This window comes from Myotis brandtii, unplaced genomic scaffold (genome assembly GCF_000412655.1).
Source record: "Myotis brandtii unplaced genomic scaffold, ASM41265v1 scaffold1289, whole genome shotgun sequence".
Classification (NCBI taxonomy): Eukaryota; Metazoa; Chordata; class Mammalia; order Chiroptera; family Vespertilionidae; genus Myotis; species Myotis brandtii.
Window position 1 is genome coordinate 489,142 of NW_005354543.1, and position 21,418 is coordinate 510,559.

Consider the following 21,418-nt stretch of genomic DNA (forward strand, 5'->3'; position numbering starts at 1 on the left):
GAGCAGAGAGAGGGCGTTTATTTTACTTCTTAGGGAGGAAAGGGCCAGGTGCCCTCTGATGGCACAAGGCACCCCAGATAGAGGGGCTGTTCCTTTATTAGGGTGCTAGCGAGTGAATGGCAGCTGTGGCAACAGCATAAAGAGGGAGGAGGAACCTGGAATTCACACGGAAGTTTCCCAGCTCCCAGAGGCTGTGCTTAGAGCTACTGGCTGGTCTGCCCTTCAGCTGCAGGTGTCCCAGGGAGGGGTCTTTCCCAGGATCTTCACAGAGAATTCAAAAGGCGGGCAGATTGGGTTTGAAACCAGAAACTTTCTGCCTCTGATTTTCCTGGATCCTTAAACCCTCAGTGAGGAGGGGGGAGGGGAAGGGCAGCCTGCTCTCTCAGCCCCTATCTGTCTCCCCATCTGAAGGGAGAGGCAGCTTGAGTTAGGGAAGCAGGTGGATGGGGGTGTCAGAGAGAGACCTAGATATCCATTCATGGTTAGGCTCTTGATGAGATAAGGTACTATCCATCAAGTGGGAAACATTTTAATTTACGTATTTTTAAAAAATATATTTTATTGATTTTTTTACAGAGAGGAAGGGAGAGGGATAGACAGAAACATCGATGAGCGAGAAACATCGACCAGCTGCCTCCTGCACGCCCCCTACTGGAAATGTGCCCCAGCCAAGGTACATGCCCTTGACCGGAATCGAACCTGGGACACTTTAGTTCGCAGGCGGATGCTCTATCCACTGAGCCAAACCTGTTAGGGCTTAATTTACGTATTTTTTAAGGGCTACAATTTTCTAGTTGTAATTTGTGGTTTGTGAAGTCTGTGTTCTGGAAATGCATTTTTAAATGAATATTTTGACTTTAGTAGTCCCTATAACCTAGTTAAATGGACATTGATATTAATATAGAATGTCGCCTGTTAGTTTTCCTTATATTTGGGAAACAAAAAAATTTAAAATCAACAATATTTAAAACAGTTATAAGAATAATAACCATTATCAGTTTACTTAAACCCATCACCATTTTTGTTTATTTTTATTATTTTTCCAGTATTTTCATAAATATAGGTATTCATTTCAGTGTTATAAATCTTTATTTACTTTAAAGATATGACCTGTTTAGAAACCTATAATTTAGAGTAAACCAGACAAAAGGATTATGTTTAAACTATGTATTTAATTGCTTTAGACCAATAAAATATCACCCCTTAGTATTGCCACCCGAAGCCAAAAAACACACCACATACAATAAACAGATAAACACATACAGACAATCCATTCTACAAAGATGGTAAAAGACTTGTACATTGAAAATGACACAGCAATGCTTAAGTAAACAGATACAAATAAACTGAAAGATCTTCCTTAATATGTCCAAGTGTTCTACACAATAAATTGATTACCTAGTCAATGAAATTTTGACTGTAATTTAAGCAAAAGATATTCAGGAGAGGCAAAATACTTCAAATATAGGAAAGTTGGAAGATTCATTTTTTGACAGTGAAAAACATTTTACAAAGCAAGACCAAGTGTTGGAAGCTACCCATTGTCTTTACTATCAGAGAAGTGTAAACAAGGAGTGCAGAATGCTGGTGAACCTTGAGGCCTGGCAAGGGCCAGAGCTATGCACAGATTATTTAGTGGAGACAATAGTAGCTCAAGCAATTTCCTAACCAAATAGTCTCAGAGTAAATCTTAATTAATATTTACTGACCTTTAAGATAGTCTGTCTGTTACCGGAATTGCCTGCCTGACTAAGGGCTATGTGTATCCAAAATTGAATAAAAGGTTGGCAAGGCCTGGATACCAGTGGAAGTCCTTCCCCTTGCGTTGGACTTTCCACCTGGCCCCCATTATTTCCAAATTATTATTTCTTATCTTGTCTCTGTCATTTGCACGTGGCCCTTCTCCAGATCCCGAACCCTGAACCACATGGGACGTGGCTCACACAAGTAAGCAAGTTGGTGTGATCCTGGATTACCACACGTACATACACCAATGCAATGGAGGGGAATACCCTGACATAAAACCTGATGAAGCCTTACCTGCATAAAACGGAGCCTTCTCTGTGCCAGAGGATACAATCCACAGAGGCAAATGCAACCTCCAGAAATGATGTGTTAAAAGTGATCTCCACCCTAGCTGGTTTGGCTCAGTGGATAGAGCGTCAGCCTTCGAACTGAAAGGTCCCAGGTTCTATTCCAGGCAAGGGCACATGCCTGGTTTGTGGGCTTGATCCCCAGTGGGGGACTTGCAGGAGGCAGCCAATCCATGATTCTCTCTCATCATGCATGTTTCTCTCTCTCTCCCTCTTCCTTCCTCTCTGAAAACAATAAAATATATATATACACACACACATATACATATTCTATATGTGACACTCTGGTGCCGTGTCACATATAGAAAGTTTTTGATATTTGCAACCATAGTAAAACATATACATATATATATATAGTGATCTCCAACTTTTAGACATTCCTGTGGATTTCCTCCTTAAAATTGATAATGGAATGAAACGCCCTCTGGTAGTGATGTCTGCTTGTGAACATTCTTCTCCATTCCCAATGGTGAAGTTTGGAAGTCAGTGACTCACAGTTAGCTTCATATATATTATGAAAGTACTCGTGTGTTGCAAACTAACAGTTGAAAATGGTTATGTCAGGACCTAATTCCCCTCCCCCGCCCCACCCCCCAGGCCATGCAGGCATATATTGGTTATGAGGCTGAAGTAACTCTGTAGGAATTGAGATCTCAGTGAGAGGCTGGAGGAGGGGAGGGGTTTGAACCAAGAACATGACTGCAATTGGAATTCATGTAAGCACTTTCATTAAACAAAGAGTTGCAATGGTCTGTGTGAGGATGAAGAACTAGAAGGTGAAACCACAACTCTCCCTGGGTAGATGGGCAATTTCATACTCACACCAGCAGCCTTTCCTGCTCCCTTCCTCATTCTCTACGGAGACCAAGACTCAACATGGCTGAGTTCCAGAGTGTTTCAGAGGGACACCACCTGGGATATGAGACTTGGATGACTAAGATATATGATCATTTAGGACAATAGCATTGCTTAAAAATAAACCTTTTAAAGAAACTTGTTATAAACTGCATTACTAAAATAAATGTTGTGTCCAACACTTGAATTAAATTACCTTGAATACTGTTTTTTCACTACACACGTTTTTATTTCATCAAGAATTTGAATATAACACTTATTCCAAAATAAACATATCAAAAATAAACATTGCTGCCAAAACCGGTTTGGCTCAGTGGATAGAGCGTCGGCCTGCGGACTGAAAGGTTCCAGGTTCGATTCCGGTCAAGGGCATGTACCTGGGTTGTGGGCACATCCCCAGTGGGGGGTGTGCAGGAGGCAGCTGATCGATGTTTCTCTCTCATCGATGTTTCTAACTCTCTATCTCTCTCCCTTCCTCTCTGTAAAAAATCAATAAAATATATTAAAAAATAAAATAAAATAAACATTGCTGATTTACCTCAGAAAAAGTCATTGACTATCCTTCCTTGATAATAGTATCCAAATAAAATTTCAAGAATATGTACAGACAGGGTATTCTATCTCCTTTTATGAGGATCCCACTTCTATCAGAATAGGACCACACTCTTGTGACCTCATATAACCTTAATGACCTCCCTAAACCCCCTATCTCCAAATACAGACATATTGAGAGTTAGGCCTTCAAAATATCCATTGTGAGGGGACAAAATTCAGTCCTTAAGAGCGATTCAAGTTCATTATGTGTTATATAAAACCACCCCAAAACGGATTCTCTTAATGCAACAATACTTCAGTATTTCTTATGAGTCTATGGGTTGGCCAGGTGGTTCTTCTGCTTCATGTGCTATTGGCAAAAGGTTTTTCCCTAGATGAAAACATGATTTCCCAAAAAAAACCCAAAAAACACCATTTTCCAAACTTCCAGACGTCCATGTTATTCCTTCGCTTGCAGCGTCCACTAACAAGTCTCCTTCCAGCTTCAATCCACTAGCCAGTCCCAAGGCCATGTCACATGCATTACGTTTTTAATAGGGAGCACCTCAATCTCAGGAACTCCTTTCTCTTACAACTAGTCTTTGTTGTGAAATAAAACACCCAAAGTTTAATGGCTTAAATCAACCAAAATTCATCATTGCACGTAATTCCGGGGTGGCTGAGCCCTTCTCTGCTACCCATCTGGCAGGGCAGCTGTCTAGGGCCGCAGGAAGCTGGAATATACCGTCTTTGAAGATATTTTAAGTTATTTTAAAAACTGAATTTAGAGAGGAAGGCAGAGATGGAGAAAAACATCCACGTGCAAGACAAACATAAATTGGTTGCCTCCTTAACGTGCCCTGATATTTGGAATCACACCCCCGATCTGGCATTTGTGGAACCGGGGAATCAAACCTGCAACCTTTTGGTGGAGGGCACTACAGGCAAACAAATGAGCTAAACGGGACAGGGTTAGAAAGACCTTTGAGATAAACTTCTTTACATCGTGATATATTTGTCAGTCATATGTAATATAATGTAACATCAAATTTATTGTATGTCCCTTAAAAGAGAATCTACTAGTACAGCTCAGCATGTGTGGTTCAGGGGATTAGAGTGTCGTCCCTCCCACCAGAAGGTCACAGATTTCATTCCCAGTCAGGTCTGGTACCTGGGTGGAAGGTTTGATCTCCAGCCTGCCCTGTGTGCCTGAGGGAGGCAACCAATTGGTGTCTCTCTCATATCAGTTTCTTTCTCTCTACCCACTATCCCTCCCATTCTCTCTAAGATCAATGGAAATATCCTTGGATAAGGATTTTAAAGAGAAACTTTATTTATTTATTTATTTTTAAAATATATTTTATTGATTTTTTTACAGAGAGGAAGGGAGAGAGAGAGAGAGCCAGAAACATCAATGAGAAACATCAATCAGCTGCCTCCTGCACATCTCCCACTGGGGATGTGCCCGCAACCCAGGTACATGCCCCTGACCGGAATCGAACCCGGGACCCTTCAGTCCGCAAGCCGACGCTCTATCCACTGAGACAAACCGGTTTGGCTGTTTTTTTAAATATTTTATTGATTTAAGAGAGGGGGAAAGAAACATCAATGATGAGAGAGAATAAATGTTCCACTGACTCCTACATGCCCTCTATTGGGGATTGAAGGGGAAAGCCAGGGCATGTGCCCTGACCAGGAATCTAACCTGACCTCCTGGTTGATAGGTCAATGCTCATCCACCAAGCAAGGCAGGCCTGGCCTGCGGGGATCCGGCTGAAACCAGCTCTTCTACATTCCCTGAGGGGTCTCTAATTGTGAGAGGGTGCAGGCCAGATCGAAGGACCCCACCGGTGCACAATCGGGGCCTGAGAGAGACCTCGGGAGGGCTAAAGGGCATGTCTGGCCCATCTTGTCCAGGCCCGATCGGCCAGACCCCAGCACCAAGCTAATCTACCGGTCAGAGCGTCTGCCCCTTGGTGGTCAATGTACATCATAGCGACCGGTCGAAAGAATGGTCGGACACTTAGCATATATAAGAACATAACTCATTTGACCACTCCCTGACTCACGAATCCATTTCCTGTTTTGTTTTCTATTTCTGAATGACCTGTCATGTATGGGTAACAAACCTGACAAATATATACACTGAAGAAGACACTGGGACATATTTTTAGCTCAAGAATCATTAATTCTGGCGCTAGCAGGTGTCGCTCACTGGATACAGCATTGGCTCGTGGACTGAGAGTCCTGGCTTTGATTCCGATAAAGGGACATACCTACCTTACAGGCCCCTGCAGGAGGCTACCAATCGATGTGTCTCTCCAACAAAGACATTTCTCTCTCTGTGTCTGTCCCCCTTCCTTTCACTCTTTCTAAAAATCAATGAAAAATGGCCTCAGGTGAGGATTCACAACAACAAAAAGATTCATTAATTTTGTCCTAGCCAAGGAGTAACTTAGCTGGTGGAACATCATCCCAATGTGCCAGGATTGCGGGTTCAAGCCCAGATTGGGGCACATCCAGGGGTCACAAATAAATAACAAGAAAGGAATGTCATTAATTCTGCAACAGTTTGTATGGTGGCACATTCTCTGTAATGTAAGCATAAAAAGAAGTAAAACCATTGATCAAATATCCAATAATTACATATCCCTTTATAACCACAATTTTTACCACAAAATGTGTTAGTGAGCATCTAATGTGAAGTATGTTTCATTAAAAAAGATTCCATCTATAGACAAACAGGAGGACATTCTCTGCGTAGTGAGTAGACATGAGTGGGAGTAAGCTGAGTTCTGGGAGCTTTTTTTTTTTTTTTGGTCCAAAAGCAATGTATCTTCCAGACTTTCAATCTATCTCAGCATAAGCATTTAATTATTAAAAATAGCCAAACCGGTTTGGCTCAGTGGATAGAGCATTGGCTTGCGGACTGAAAGGTCCCAGGTTCGATTTCGGTCAAGGGCATGTACCTTGGTTGCGGGCACATCCCCAGTAGGAGGTGTGCAGGAGGCAGCTGGTCGATGTTTCTCTCGTCGATGTTTCTAACTCTCTATCCCTCTCCCTTCTTCTCTGTAAAAAATCAATAAAATATATTTTTAAAAAGAATAATAAAAAAAATAATAAAACTTGCCCAGATGACATGGCTCAGTGGTTGAGCATAGGAATATGAACCAGAAGACGGGCTTCCCTTCCTGGTCAGAGCACATGCCCCGGTTGAGGGCTCCATCCAAGTATGGGGTATGAAGGAGACAGGGGATATATGATTCTCACCGTTGATGTTTCAATCTCGCTCACCATCTCCCTTCCTCTCTGCATTCAATAAAATTTTGTTTAAATTTTTTAAAAAAATAATAAAATCTTATAAAATACTAGGATAAAATACTTTAAATTTTTTAAAAACTCATATTATTTCTCAGAAAACCAGGAGCCCCTCCATTGGAAATAAGCTTTTAGAAATATCTGTGGAACATACATACAGATGTGATCAGCTTGATAAAAACTCCACCAGCACAATCTTCAGAATTTCCACAGAAAACAGAATAATGAATATTAGGTTATTTCAAGTTTAAAATTATTTTGGGTTTAAATGATGCCACTAAAAACTTGAAAGCTAGATTTCCTGTTTCCTTTTATGTTCAAATAAGGAAATTAACCTCCTTACCACATGTCTCTTCATGAAGCAGTAACATGCAACCTGGCCACAGGTTTTGGTGAGGTGATCATGTTGAGAAGGGGTGTCTATTCACACATGGAGTAGAGCCTGCAAGTAGGCTCTGGACTATCAGCCAGGTTGGTCAGTAAGGACAGCTTAGGGGCCCCATCTGGATGCCCTGAGAGCTCTACACAAACCAGGAAATAAGAGACTACAAGTGCAGTGATGTATTAATGTACACAAATGTGCAGGAACCTATGGAAAAAACAACCAAAAGAAAACACACACACACACACACACACACCAAAACTGATAGAACACCTTTGCCTGATTTTATGAATGCATCTGAGGTTACAGAATAGAATTAGGGCATTTCTGACTCAAAAGTATTAATAACTGTTAACAATGCAAAGTTCAGAGATAGAACTAAGGTTAAAAGAGGGGTTTTAAATGACATAATTAGTGTTAAAATGTATCATGAATGTGATTTTTGAACAGTAAGCATTTATTATTCTCTGTACCTCCTTCTCACAAAAAAACCTTGGTGTTCAGCTAGGGCCCTGCCATGGTCTCGGGTTCCTCTAGAAAGAATGACCAACATAAGGCTACATTCAGGAAAGTGAGAATAAAACCTATTTAACATGGGCTAATCCCACTCCAATAAAGAAGTTAACGGGATAACACTGAGAAATGCTTAAGGTTTCCAATGAAAATCAGGACAAGAAAAATCATTCCAATTACAAAGTACACAGATGCCAATTTGTGGTATTCCGAAAATTCATATTCATATTGGAAAGTATAAATGTCAGCATGAGAACTTGAATGATAGGCTATCTACTTCATAAAAATAAAGCAAAATGTTCACCAAATTCTGATGTCAATCATTGCATTAGTGAATACCAAACAACTGAGCAGAAGCTACAGGAGCTTGAGAGGGTGATGTGGGACAAGGAAGAGCTTGATATGCTGTGGTCATAGCAGTACAAAAAGAATGGCAGTGCCCTAGCCAGTTTGGCTCAGTGGATAGAGCGTCGGTCTGCGAACTGAAAGGTCCCAGGTTCGATTCTGTCAAGGTCACATGCCCAGGTTTTGGGCTCCATCCCCAGTAGGGGGCTTGTAGGAGGTAGCTGATCCATGATTCTCTCTCATCATGGATGTTTCTATCTCCCCATTCCTTCCTCTCTGAGATCAATAAAAATATGTTTTGTTTTGTTTTTTAAAAAAAGAATGGCATCCTAGAAGACAGAGTGAAAAAGCAGAGAGGAACAGGAAATGGGAAATGAAAGTAATAGAATTAATTTTTGTGAGTCCAGCTAGCAGTGGAGCCTGGGAAAGGCGTCTTCTTTTTACATGTAGAGTTCATGCCAATTGTGAATCCTGGGTACAACAATGTCACTGCTATTGTAATATTCCTCTTAATTATGGAAAACCTATTACACAGACAGCACTGTCTTGAGTGTACTACCATTCACCTAAACATCAAAACCACAAATGGACATGCCCTCATAAAGTTTCCATCTGAACACATTGGCACAGAAAAGGAAGTAACTTTGATGACATCATTTATAAAACTCAAGAACTATCTTAAAAGATTCATTCAATAGTGTACATCTCTAATAGAATAAAATGTGCACCTCACAATGTATCCAATACTCCATGAAATTGTGCATAAGTGAAGTCCATGTAATATAAAACAGCTCACAGATCTCTAAGGCAGAAACAATCAACCCCATGATTTCACTCATACACCAGGAATAACATATAGCAGTATCAAGTGATATGGGAACAGAATCACATTATTTCCTTTTCCAAATACCTGAAATCATTTCAATTTTAAATATGTAACACTCTAAATAATTGTACATGTGGAAACATCAATTATTTTGATATATTCAAGTATAGAAATATTACCTAATTATATTTAAAGTTGGGAGTACATTGTGTGATAAACTTTCTGATTTAGAGCAATACCTGAAAGGCATTTTGGCTACTTATCTAGTGTGCATTCAGTGATACTTTAAAATTCATAATCAATTACATACTTGTGTGAAGTTTTTACATTTTAAAGTCACTTTAAGGAATAAATTCCTTGGACTTCTGTAAACTATATATTTTGAACAAAAGTCCTCTCTCCTATATCATGAATGTAGAATTCCTACTAATTACAATCCCTAATATTGACTGAGGCAGTAGGTCCAACTATATGATTTCCCACATTCTTCAGTTTTAAGGTTTCCTGCTAGAATGAATACCAATGTGAGGAATAAGCTATGGATGCTGATTAAAGATTTTAGGACAATGTTTTACATTTGTATTGATTCTCTCCAGTATGAATGCTGATGTCGGGTAAGGTTTGCATACTGAGTAAACTTTGTCACATTCTTTGTATCTGTTGAGCTTCTATCCAGTAATAATTATCAGATGTTGTATGACATATAAACGTAGACCCTTGGACATATACCTCATAATTTGTAAGACCTTATTTTATCACTCTCAATGATAAATCATGGTTAAATCTTTGGATGAAAACTTTGTATTATTGCTCTTTCTCTTTAGAATGATTCCTAAAATGTTGAGTAGGTTAGACCTCAGGTTAAAGGCTTTCTCAAACTTTTTAGTGTAAGGCTTCCCTCCACTATAGAAATTTCTGTTATTCGGTACATGTTGAGCTGTGGGTACAAGATCTTGCACATGCTCTACGCTTTTTCGTTTTTTTAAAAATATATTTTATTGATTTTTTAGAGAGGAAGGGAGAGAGATAGAGAGTTAGAAACATGGATGAGAGAGAAACATTGATCAGCTGCCTCCTGCACACTCCCGACTGGGGACGTGCCCGCATCCAAGGTACATGCCCTTGACCTGAATCAAACCTGGGACCCTTGAGTCCGCAGGCCGACGCTCTATCCACTGAGCCAAACCGGTCAGGGCTGCTCTACGTTTTTAATGACTCTCTTTAGTATGAAGTCTCTCAGGTACAGTAAGACATGAATGGCTTTTAAAGGCTTTTCTACATTTTTCACATTCATATGGCTTCTTTCCAGTATGAGTTCTGTGATGTTCAGTAACTTCTCAGAGCTGGTAAAGGACTTACAACAATCCTCACATCTTCTCTCAAGTACGAACTCTGCTGTGCAGTAAGGCTGGAACACTGATGAGAGACTGTGTTATATTTTCTATATTTATAAGGTTTCTCTCCAGAATGAACTCTCTGATGCTTACCAAGGCTTGAGGAGCTGCCAAAGGATTTGCCACATTCTCTACAATTACCTGGTATAAGGTTTCTCTCCAGTGTGAACTCTCTGATGATTAATAAGGGATGAGGACTTGCTAAAGGCTTTGCCACATTCTCTACATTTGTAAGGATTCTCTCCAGTGTGAACTCTCTGATGATATCCAAGGTTTGAGGGATGGCTAAAGGCTTTGCCACATTCTCTACATGTGTAAGGCTTTACTCCAGTGTGAATTCTCTGATGTGCAGTAAGGTTTGAGGAGCTCCTAAAGGGTTTACCACATTCTCTACATTTGTAAGGTTTCTCTCCAGTGTGAATTCTCTGATGAATCGTAAGGGCTGAGGTCTGGTTAAAGGCTTTGCCACATTCTGTACACTTATAAGGCTTCTCTCCAGTATGAACTCTCTGATGTTTATTAAGGTTTGCAGACTCCCTGAATGCTTTGCCACATTCTGTACATTTATAAGGCTTCTCTCCAGTATGAATACGGTTATGTTTAATAAGATATGTACGGCTGATAAAGGCTTTGCCACATTCTCTACATTTATGAGGCTTCTTTTCAGTGTGAATTCTCTGATGGGTAGTAAGGTATGAGGACCTGCTAAAGAATTTGCCACATTCTCTACATTTGTAAGGTTTCTCTCCAGTGTGAATTCTCTGATGAAGCAGAAGAGTTGAGGACTGGGTAAAGGCTTTGCCACATTCTGTACATTTATAAGGCTTCTGTCCAGTATGAATACTCTGATGATGATTACGGGAGGAGGACTGGTTAAAGGCTTTGCCACATTCTCTGCATTTGTAAGGTTTCTCTCCAGTGTGAATTCTCTGATGAACAATAAGTTTTGAGGGTTGGCTAAAGGCTTTGCCACATTCTGAACATTTGTAAGGCTTTTGTTCTATAAGATTTCCATGATGTTGAGTATGTTTTGAGGACTGACTAAAGCCTTTTCCATTTTCCCAGAGTTTGTCAAGTTTTGCCCTAGTATGAATTCTTCCCTCATGTACATTAAGAGTTAAATGACATTTAAAGGCTTTGCCACATGCTTTACATTTGTAAGGCTTGTCTCCAGTCTGAATTCTTTCATTTAGAGTACAACCTGAAGGCCAATTGGATGTTTGAATAGAATTTTTACATTTATAATGTTTTTCTCCACTATGGATTTCTTTCAGTCTATTTAGGCTGATTATTTGACTGATGATTCTACCACATGAATTACCTGTGTAAGCCTGCTCCCCAGCCTGAATATTCTCTTGTTCAGTGTAATTTGAAGATTCCTGAAAAGATTTGACACATCTACTTCCTTTGTGTGTCTTTTCCACAATATCAAATAATTGACCCATATGGTGATTGGACATTTGGTCAAAGACTTTTCCACTTTTATAATGGTCCTCTGCAAAATCAATTCTCCGTTGATTATTAAGATATGACTCTTGCTTAAAGTTTTTCCAATGTTCGTTCCATTGATAACTTGCATCTTCATTATATTTACTCTGCTGGTAATGGGAGATAGAAAGGCCTTTAGGGACAGTTACAAGTTCAAGAAACATGTGCACTTGTTGCCTAAGAACTATTTTGTGATACTCATTAAACTATGAAAGTCGTTTAAAAAAGCATTGTAAATTTATTGAAATTATAGACAAAACATAAAAATAAAATTGTTTGAGGAAGAATAATGAATCCTTGTTTAAAACATTGCCAAATTTCTCTAACTGGTTTGGCTCAGTGGATACAGCGTCGGCCTGCGGACTGAGGAGTCCCAGGTTCGATTCAGGTCAAGGGCATGTGCTTTGGTTACGGGCGCATACCCAGTAGGGGGTGTGCAGGAGGCAGCTGATCGATGTTTCTCTCTCATTGATGTTTCTAACTCTCTATCACTCTCCCTTCCTCTCCTTAAAAAATCAATAAAAAATATTTTTTAAAAAAACATTGCCAAACTGTCCAGCCAGCAGGGCTCAGTAGTTGAGCATTGACATATGAAACAGATCATGGTTCAATTTCCCATGAGGGCACATGCCCGGGTTTCAGGTTAGGTCCAAAAAGAGGCATGTAGGAGGCACCAATCAATGATTTTCTCTCATTATTTTTTTTAAATAAGTTTTTATTGATTTCAGAGAGGAAGGAAGAGGAAGAGATACAGAAACATCAACAAAGAGAGAGAAACATTGATTTGCTGCCTCCTGCACGTCCCCTACTGAGGATTGAGCCCATAACCCAGGCATATGTGCTTGACTTGAATCGAACTTGAGACCCTTCAGTCCACAGGCCAACACTCTATCCACTGAACCAAACCAGCTAGGGCTGTCTCTCATAATTGATGTTTCTCTCTCTCCCTCTCCTTTCCTTTCTGAAATCAATAAAAATATATATATTTCAAAGTAGTAAGATTGGCAAATTGAGCAGTTTTTAATTTTATAGGAACATTATAAATATCTAAATATTATAAATAAATGACTGAAAGTTTAATCCCACCCTACATTTTAAACAATTCTAATCATTATTCACAGCAAAGACTGTGTTAGCTCCTAGTTTTCCAGATTTCCTTTCTAAGGATACATAACAGCAAAAAGCTGTTTTCAACCATCAGGTGCGGAAACACACTGATCTGCCAATGTAACTGAGTTTAAAGTGGGAGGTTTCCCAAATGCACAGTACATTTGACCTCTTTAGTTAACAAGAATTGTATTATGAATAACCGTTCCAGGTAAGTTCAGTTTATACTAACATTCTCTTCTCATCACATTCTTTGTCAAATTCCTAGGCTTTCATTAAGTGTACATTGACAAAACCACACTTTTTATATCTTACCAGAATAATTTCAGAGAATAAATCTTGAATTCCAGGCTTTAGGAAAAAGGCCTGGTCATCTTCAGATGACATAGCTGAAAGAAAACAAATTTTTAGTTTTGTGTTTTTTAAAAAAATATATTTTATTGATTTTTTACAGAGAGGATGGGAGAGGGATAGAGAGTTAGAAACATCGATGAGAGAGAAACATCGATCAGCTGCCTCCTGCACAACCCCTACTGGGGATGTGCCCGCAACCAAGGTACATGCCCTTGAGCGGAATCGAACCTGGGACCCCCCCCCAGTCTGCAGGCCGACGCTCTATCCACTGAGCCAAACCGGTCAAAGCAAATTTTTAGTTTTGACAATCAGATGAGTGCACTTTGAAATTACCAGCAAGTATAGACCAAATGACATTTCTGAGTACTCCAAGAGCCAGTGAAGGATTCAAAGAAAGCTCAAGATAGGTTCAATGAGGAAAAGTCCCATCAAACAGGAACAAAGAATTGCTTACATTTGCCAATGATACCTGCTCAAACAGCCTGCCGCACAATGGCAACATTATCAAAACACTCCCACCTCCCAGTTTCTGAGAGAGAGAGAGAGAGATATGAGGGAAGTACATGTTCAATGATCTCCTTGTTTAGAAGCATCTTGCATAACAAGTGTCTGTTGTGAATGATACAGAGTGCGAACAGAATGGCGGTACACGGTGAGTGCCCTGTAGTGGCTGCTACAAATAAAAAATGAGAAATTGTTCGAGCACCACAAAGACTGTGGTACTGAAGATGTATATAAAGCCTGGAAAGATACCGTGGGCCTGAGAAAAAAACAGAGAACATTTCTAACTGGGAAATGAAACAAACAACTGAACCAAGAATACAGATCCTGAAAAGAGTGTTGACCGTGTGGGAAGCCGCCTATTGTCTTCACTAGCAGAGACGTGTGCACAAGGAGCCTGAAATGCTGGTGACCCTTAAGCCCTGGCTAAGGTCAGAGCTATGCACCAATTGTTTTGTTGAGACAATGGTAGCTGAAGTAACTTCCAGACCAGATAGTCATGTAAATCCTTACTGATAAGATAGTCTATCTGTTATTGGAAATTGCCTGCCTAACGGCTATAGGAGTATCCCAAACTGAATAGAAGGATGGCAAGTCCTGAGCACAAGTGGAGTCCTCCCACTAGAGTTGGGGTCCGGCCTGGCCCCCCAATTTCCAAATTATTATTTCCTGTCTCGTCTCTGTCATTTTCACGCTGCCCTTCTCCAGAGCCCGAACCCTGAACCACGCAGGATGTGGATCATTCACAGACCCAAAGTACACTTTGTTCCACAGACGGTTATTATTTGTTTCCTCCTATAGAAAGCATACTCAAAAGCCTGCTTATTTACAATTCCTGAATCTCAACAAAAGATATCAGGTCATGCAAAGAAACAGAAAAGGGGCCCATCAGAAACACAAAAAAAATAAATGTAATCAAACGGGCAATACATTAATGGAAATATACTAATTCCCTGAAGAAAAATGCAAAATGTGTATCTTAAAACCAAAACCTAGAAAAAAAAAAGACAACTATATAAAATCATAGCCGAGGCCGGTTTGGCTCAGTGGATGGAGCGTTGGCCTGCGGACTGAGGGGTCCCGGGTTCGATTCCGGTCAAGGGCATGTACCTGGGTTGCAGGCACATCCCCAGTAGGGGGCGTGCAGGAGGCGGCTTATCGATGTTTCTCTCTCATCGATGTTTCTAACTCTCTCTATCTCTCTCCCTTCCTCTCTGTAAAAAATCAATAAAAATATATTTTAAAAAAATAAAAAGAAAAAGAAAATCACCAAAATATTATAACCAAAATAAAAATACAATGAGAAAGAAAGTATTTTACAAACACCACACGGAAATGGGAAATTGAAAAACATAATACCCAAATTAAAAAGTACTGTAGAGCCCTAACCAGTTTGGCTGAGTGGATAGAGCATCGGCTGTGGACTGAAAGGTCCCAGGTTCGATTCCAGTCAAGAGCATGTACCTTGATTGTGGGCACATCCCCATTAGGAGGTGTGCAGGAGGCAGCTGATCGATGTTCCTAACTCTCTATCTTCCTCTCTATAAAAAATCAATAAAATAAAAGAAATTTAAATAAAAAGTACAATGGAATCATCAATGAAAGACGTTATCAACTTGAAAAATCAAAGAATCAGCCTGGCAGGAGTAGCTCAGTGATTGAGCTTCGACCTATGAACCAAGAGGTCACGGTTTGGTTCCAGGTCCGGGCCCAGGCCTGGTTAAAAGCTCAATCCCCAATCGTCCAGTATGCAGCTGATCGAGGATTCTCTCTCTTCATTGATGTTTCTATCTCTCCCCGTCCTTTCCTCTCTGAAATCAATAAAGACTATTTAAAAAATAAAAATAAAAAAAATTAAAGAATTTGTACAGAATTCATTAAAAATTTTGATTCAGGGAAGCTAGCAAATATGTGAAAATATGAAGGGAACCCAAGGGACTCCTAAGACACTAACAAATCAACCTACAAGGGGACTCCATAAAGACACAATAGTGAAAAGGATTGGGCAGCTTATACAAAAAAATTAACACTTGAAGATCAGGACAACTGGAGAAAGAGACATTGAAATACAAGCAGCTCACTGAATACTAAGTAGAATACAATATAAATATGAGAACAGATAAAAAAAAACAATAAAAATATCATGAATCCCAGAATACAATTGTAAAAGCATATGAAAAAATAACTTCTAGAAAAATATTTTAAAAATAAATAAAAGGAATGAAATCTTAAATCTCTGCTATAAGACATACAACTAAAAGAATATGTGATATCAATAACTTTAGTGAGTACAGGGGAAGAGATGGCAAGTAGCACAGTTTTGTATGCAATTGGCATACTGAGTTTAAAGTATATTGTTATAGCCTTAAAATATTTTAAGTAGCCCTAGCCAGTTTGGTGCAGTGGATAGAGCATCAGCCTGCGGACTGAAAGGTCCCAGGTTCGATTCCAGCCAAGGGCACATGCCCGGGCTGTGGGCTTGGTCCCCAGTAGGGGCCATGCAGAAAGCAGCCAATCAATGACACTCTCATCATTGATGTTTCTCTCTCTTCCTCCCTCTCCCCTCCTCTCTTAAATCAATAAAGAAATATATTTTAAAAAATATTTTAAGTAGCTCCCATGGTCACAACAAAAATAGAAAATACTGTAATAAAATGATCTCTGTCAAGGAGTGACAGAATTGTGTATTGCAAATCACATTTCTAAAAATGTATGTAGCCCTAACCGGTTTGGCTCAATGGATAGTACGTCGGCCTTCGGACTCAAAGGTCCCAGGTTCAATCCCAGTCAAGGGCATGTACCTTGGTTGCGGGCACATCCCCAGTAGGAGGTGTGCTGGAGGCAGCTGATCGATGTTTCTCTCATGGGTGTTTCTAACTCTCTATCCCTCTCCCTTCCTCTCTGTAAAAAAATTAATAAAACATATTAAAAATATATATATATATGTAAATCCAATGAATTTCTCAAAACATGGTATATAAAGCCAACCCTCAAAGTTAACTGTGTTCCTGTACCGTACCAGAAATTAGTACAAAATAACAAATTAAGTGTGTAATTACATGAATAACAGCATAAAGAGAAATGAAATAACTAATAGTTTATTTCATGTAGAAGGTGCATGATTTGTATACTATAAAGTATAAAATACTGCTGGCTGCCATACTACTTCTAGGTATATATCGAAAAATATTCACGGAGGATCTGCAAGAGATATTTACACACCTGCATCCATTACAATGTTATTCAGAAGAGCCTACATTTGATGGAAGCAACTCAAATGTCCATGGATAGTTGAATGAATGAATAAAAGTTACTGTATATATGTGATGCAATATTATCTTGCTAAAAAATAAAAAGAGGTATTATTACCTGATACCACAAAGAGAAACATTGATGACACTTTTTCACTGAGGCACACAAGTCACAACGAGCCAGATACTACAGGATTTCCCTCAGGTGAGTAATCTAATGTAGTCCACGTTATTAAAAAAAAAAGGTAGTTACAAGTAAGCCTTCCTTTTAAAGCAAATGAGAAAGTAGTGGTTTAATACATAACGAGAGATTTCTGCAAGATGGAAGTTTTGAGAGATCAGATATACAACACAGAGAGTAAGAATCTACCCTAGAAAGCAGAAGCCCCCTAAAGATATCCTATACAATAAAAAGCCTAATATGCTAAGTGTCTGGTCGACCAGTTGGCCGTTCAACCAACCAAAGTTTACTAGCTGTAACCGGTTTGGCTCAGTGGATAGAGCGTTGGCCTGAGGACTCAAGGGTCTCGGGTTCGATTCCGGTCAAGGGCATGTACCTTGGTTGCGGGCACATCCCCAGTGGGGAGTGTGCAGGAGGCAGCTGATTGATGTTTCTCTCTCATCGATGTTTCTAACTCTCTATCCCTCTTCCTTCCTCTCTGTAAAAAAATCAATGAAATACATTAAATAAAAAACAAAAAAAACCCAAAGCATACTATGTTAATGATAATGCTAAGGCAGTTCAACTGCTTGCTATGACATGAATTGACCACCAGGGGGCAGACACTCTGACCAGTAGGTTACCTTGCTGCTGCGGTCCAGCTGAACAGGACTGAGCAAGAGGGGCAGACATACCCTGGAGCACTCCTGCAGTCCCTCAAGGCTAGTCAACCTCCCACGTCTTTCACTGGCCCCGTTCATGCACCAGTTGGGTCCCTAGGAGGGCCTGTGCCATCTTGCAATACGGGATCTCTTGGAGGATGTCAGAGAGCCGGTTTCGGCCTGATCACGCAAGACAGGCCAAGGGACCCCACTGTTGCACAAATTCGTGTACCGGGCCTCTAGTTAAAATAATAAAAGGAACAAAACCCCTGAATAGGAATTCAGGAAAGAACTCATTCTCACCCACAGAGGCCAGGTTGCTGTAGTTCTCCAACATCACATCCAGGTACAATTTCCGCTGAGCTGGGTCCAGGCATTCCCACTCCTCCTGAGAGAAATCTATGGCCACATCCCTGAAGGTCAGCAGTCCCTGAAAGAAAAGATTCATTTACCAAGAGGCCACCAGAAGAGTCCTTAATGTCATTCAATATGAAAACAGTGTTAGGAGAAGAGGTTTGGACCTAAGGGTGTATCTTGAATCATCCAATAAGATCACTTTGCCCTCCTAACATTGTCTGATGTGTTTTCGAAAACTGACAAATGAGGATGACACATGTCCAACAATCCATGGTACAGATTTCGCTTTTCAGGAAAATAAATTTAAAATTAAGGCGTGGACACAGGTATATGGATTTCTGAGTGCTGTGTTTGCATCATTAAGGGTCAGTAGTATATATTTCTCAGCAGGAAATGTCAAGATGAGTCTGAAATATAAGCACTTCAAGTGTAACACAAAAAACGACTGCAGTTTTCTGAAAATACAAATGCTGATCCACATTTTGAGATGGGGCCTCTGTTTCCACTTGTGTTACAAGCTCACTTTTTACTTGTGATACCAATGTTACCGGATCACGTGCCATATGTCTGAATACACGAAAAATGAAAACACGGGAAAAATTAATATATATAACTTTGATCTCAAGGGGTCTGTTAAAGAAATTTACAGTTCTCATGGAATAGAACATATAGAAGCCACAATCCTATTTGAAAATTTACTATGGGTAATCTTAGAACAAGATCATCTGCCTGGTCCAGTGGGTGTGTCTCAGTGGTTGAGCACTGACCCATTAACCAAGAGGTCACTGGTCAGGACACATGCCCAGGTTGCCAGATTGATCCCAATGTGGGGTGTGCAGAATGCAGCCAATCAATGATTCTCTCATCATTCATGTTACTATCCTCCACTCTCTCTCTCTTCCTTTTAGCAATCAATAAAAATATACTTCAAGAACAAGAGAGGGATGCCCTGACCGGTTTGGCTCAGTGGATAGAACGTCGGCCTGCAGACTGAAGGGTCCCGCGTTCGATTCCGGTCAAGGGCATGTACCTTGGTTGCGGGCACATTCCCAGTAGGGGGCATGCAGGAGGCAGCTGATGGATGTTTCTCTCTCATCGATGTTTCTAACTCTCTATCCTTCTCCCTTCCTCGCTGTAAAAATCAATAAAATATATTTAAAAAAAAAAAAAAAGAACAAGAGAGAGAAATATAGCAACTGCTGACATTGACTATCACCAGAAAATAGGAAAGAAATAAGGAAAACAACCTAGCAAGGCAAAACATCAACAGTAGAGAAATAAATGCAAAGGTGTCAGTGGAAAAGCAAATATAGTCTCTGACCCAGGACACATCTTTTACCTGAGAAGCAGCCATCTGGTCCCAGCTACTGATCCTGGTCCTGGGATGTTTTCTCAGGTGACAATATGTTGAGGAGTCACAGAATGTACCTTCAAAGGCATCTGCACAGCCTGTTAATCAGATCACCTCACACCCACAGTGAGAAGAACCTGGAAATGAGGAAAAGGCCACCCCATCCTGCATTTGTCACAGGAGAGACTCAGAAACATTGAGCTCCTATATGTGAGGTGTTTTATTCTGTCTTCATGTGTCTGTCCTTCCAAAGACTTCCACAAACTCCTATAGCAACGAGAGCATGTGCTGATTTCCTGAAACACCAAACACAACAGAGCACCCCTTACATCCCCCCCAAAAAAAGCCTACACTGAGGCCCATGCTATGCCATCTTTAACCAGTTCACTCCTGAGGCCTGGGAGGCTCCCCCAGAGCTGATTTCAGTAGCGCTGGGTAACACATCAGCCCCAGCACGCCTGAGACCTCTGGGTAGTGTGATGGGGTCACAGCACAGCTGCTCTGAGTACACATATTCTTCTGAATTCTGCTGGACGACGCCATGTGTCAGAGTAGGATCCATTTCTCCAGGGTTGCTTACTCCTAAATCCTGCCCATAGTGCTAATTGTGAGAGCAAGTTCCACCTTGAACCCTGCTCACTGCACCAACTGTTGGGAACTTAGTCTAAGTTCCTCCTTTACTCTCAGCTCAACTACCCCAACTGTGGGGTTCGAGCCCTTCTGCCAGGGGCTGGAACTTCTTGAACACCAACCAGCAGAAGGAGAAGCCATGAGAAGCTGTGGGTATATAAGAGAGTCTTTATTATAGAGCTAATCTGGGGATGTGCCCGCAACCAAGGTACATGCCCTTGACCAGAATCAAACCTGGGACACTTCAGTCTGCAGGCTGATGCTCTATACACGCATCAAGGTGATATTGCAGTACCTCTGGAACAGTGCAAGAAGAAAAACAAAGAAACAAACAAACAAAAAAACCCACAAAAACAATTAGGGTGGTGATTTTTTTTTTTAATGTAATGATATCTAGGTTTAAAGATGTGAAAATGTGGAGACTACCTTATATTAAGGAAGGAATGATAAGAGCTGCTTGTGAGATGTCACCAATGCTTATTTCAGCAGTTAATGACTATTAACATGAATAAAATGTCAGAAATCCATGGGAGAGAAGAAAAGATTGATCCTTCTAACATTCCTTATAAAACACCCTGTGGGGGCAGACTCAGTCATTTCTTGTCCCAGGTCACCTCCTTCTTGCCATCCCAGCAAATGACAAGGGGCCCATCAGGAACATACCAGTCTCTCCCTCTGTGTGAATAAGGTTTGCAAATGGAAGCAAATAAGTATACATTTGGCAAACCTTGTAAGCTGGAGATTTATAATTCTCAGTCAAATCTGCTTCAATAACTCAGTTGTTAAATTAACCATATCAACACACAAGCGGAAATACCACAACTTAACCATCCACACCCCATCAGCTCCCTCTGATTCAAATTAGGGTTCCCCTCCTCTCACTACTATGTATTTCTGTCTATGGATCTGTCTCTGTCTCCCCCCCACACCCCTATGGGCCCCTCTCTGTGGACCCCTCGCTGCCCTTCCTCCCGCCCACGTGTCTGTCTCTCACTCCCTCTCCTGACCCCCCAGCCTGGGCCCCGCCCCTCGCAGTCACCGCGCCCACAAAGCCCCTCCCTGCGGGCAGGTCGCCTCTTCAGGGGACACCGCGTCCTTCCCCCTGAGCCCCCCCATGGACACTGTGCTCCCCGGGCAGGCAGACCCCTTATTAAATGGGGGTGGGCCTAGGAGGGGGGTGCAGACCCCCAGGCCGGGAGCCATCCGGGCTCTTTGGGCGGAAAGCGCCGGGCGGGGGGAGGGGCGCAAAGGGCGGGAACCCCCTGACCCAGACTCTCAGCCCCGCGGGGGGAACGGT

At 41.0% G+C, this 21,418-nt stretch overlaps 1 pseudogene; it reads right to left on the minus strand.

Moving 5' to 3' along the window:
- The window catches only part of LOC102250485, a 297,308-nt pseudogene that overhangs the window by 233,150 nt on the left and 42,740 nt on the right, over positions 1–21,418 (minus strand).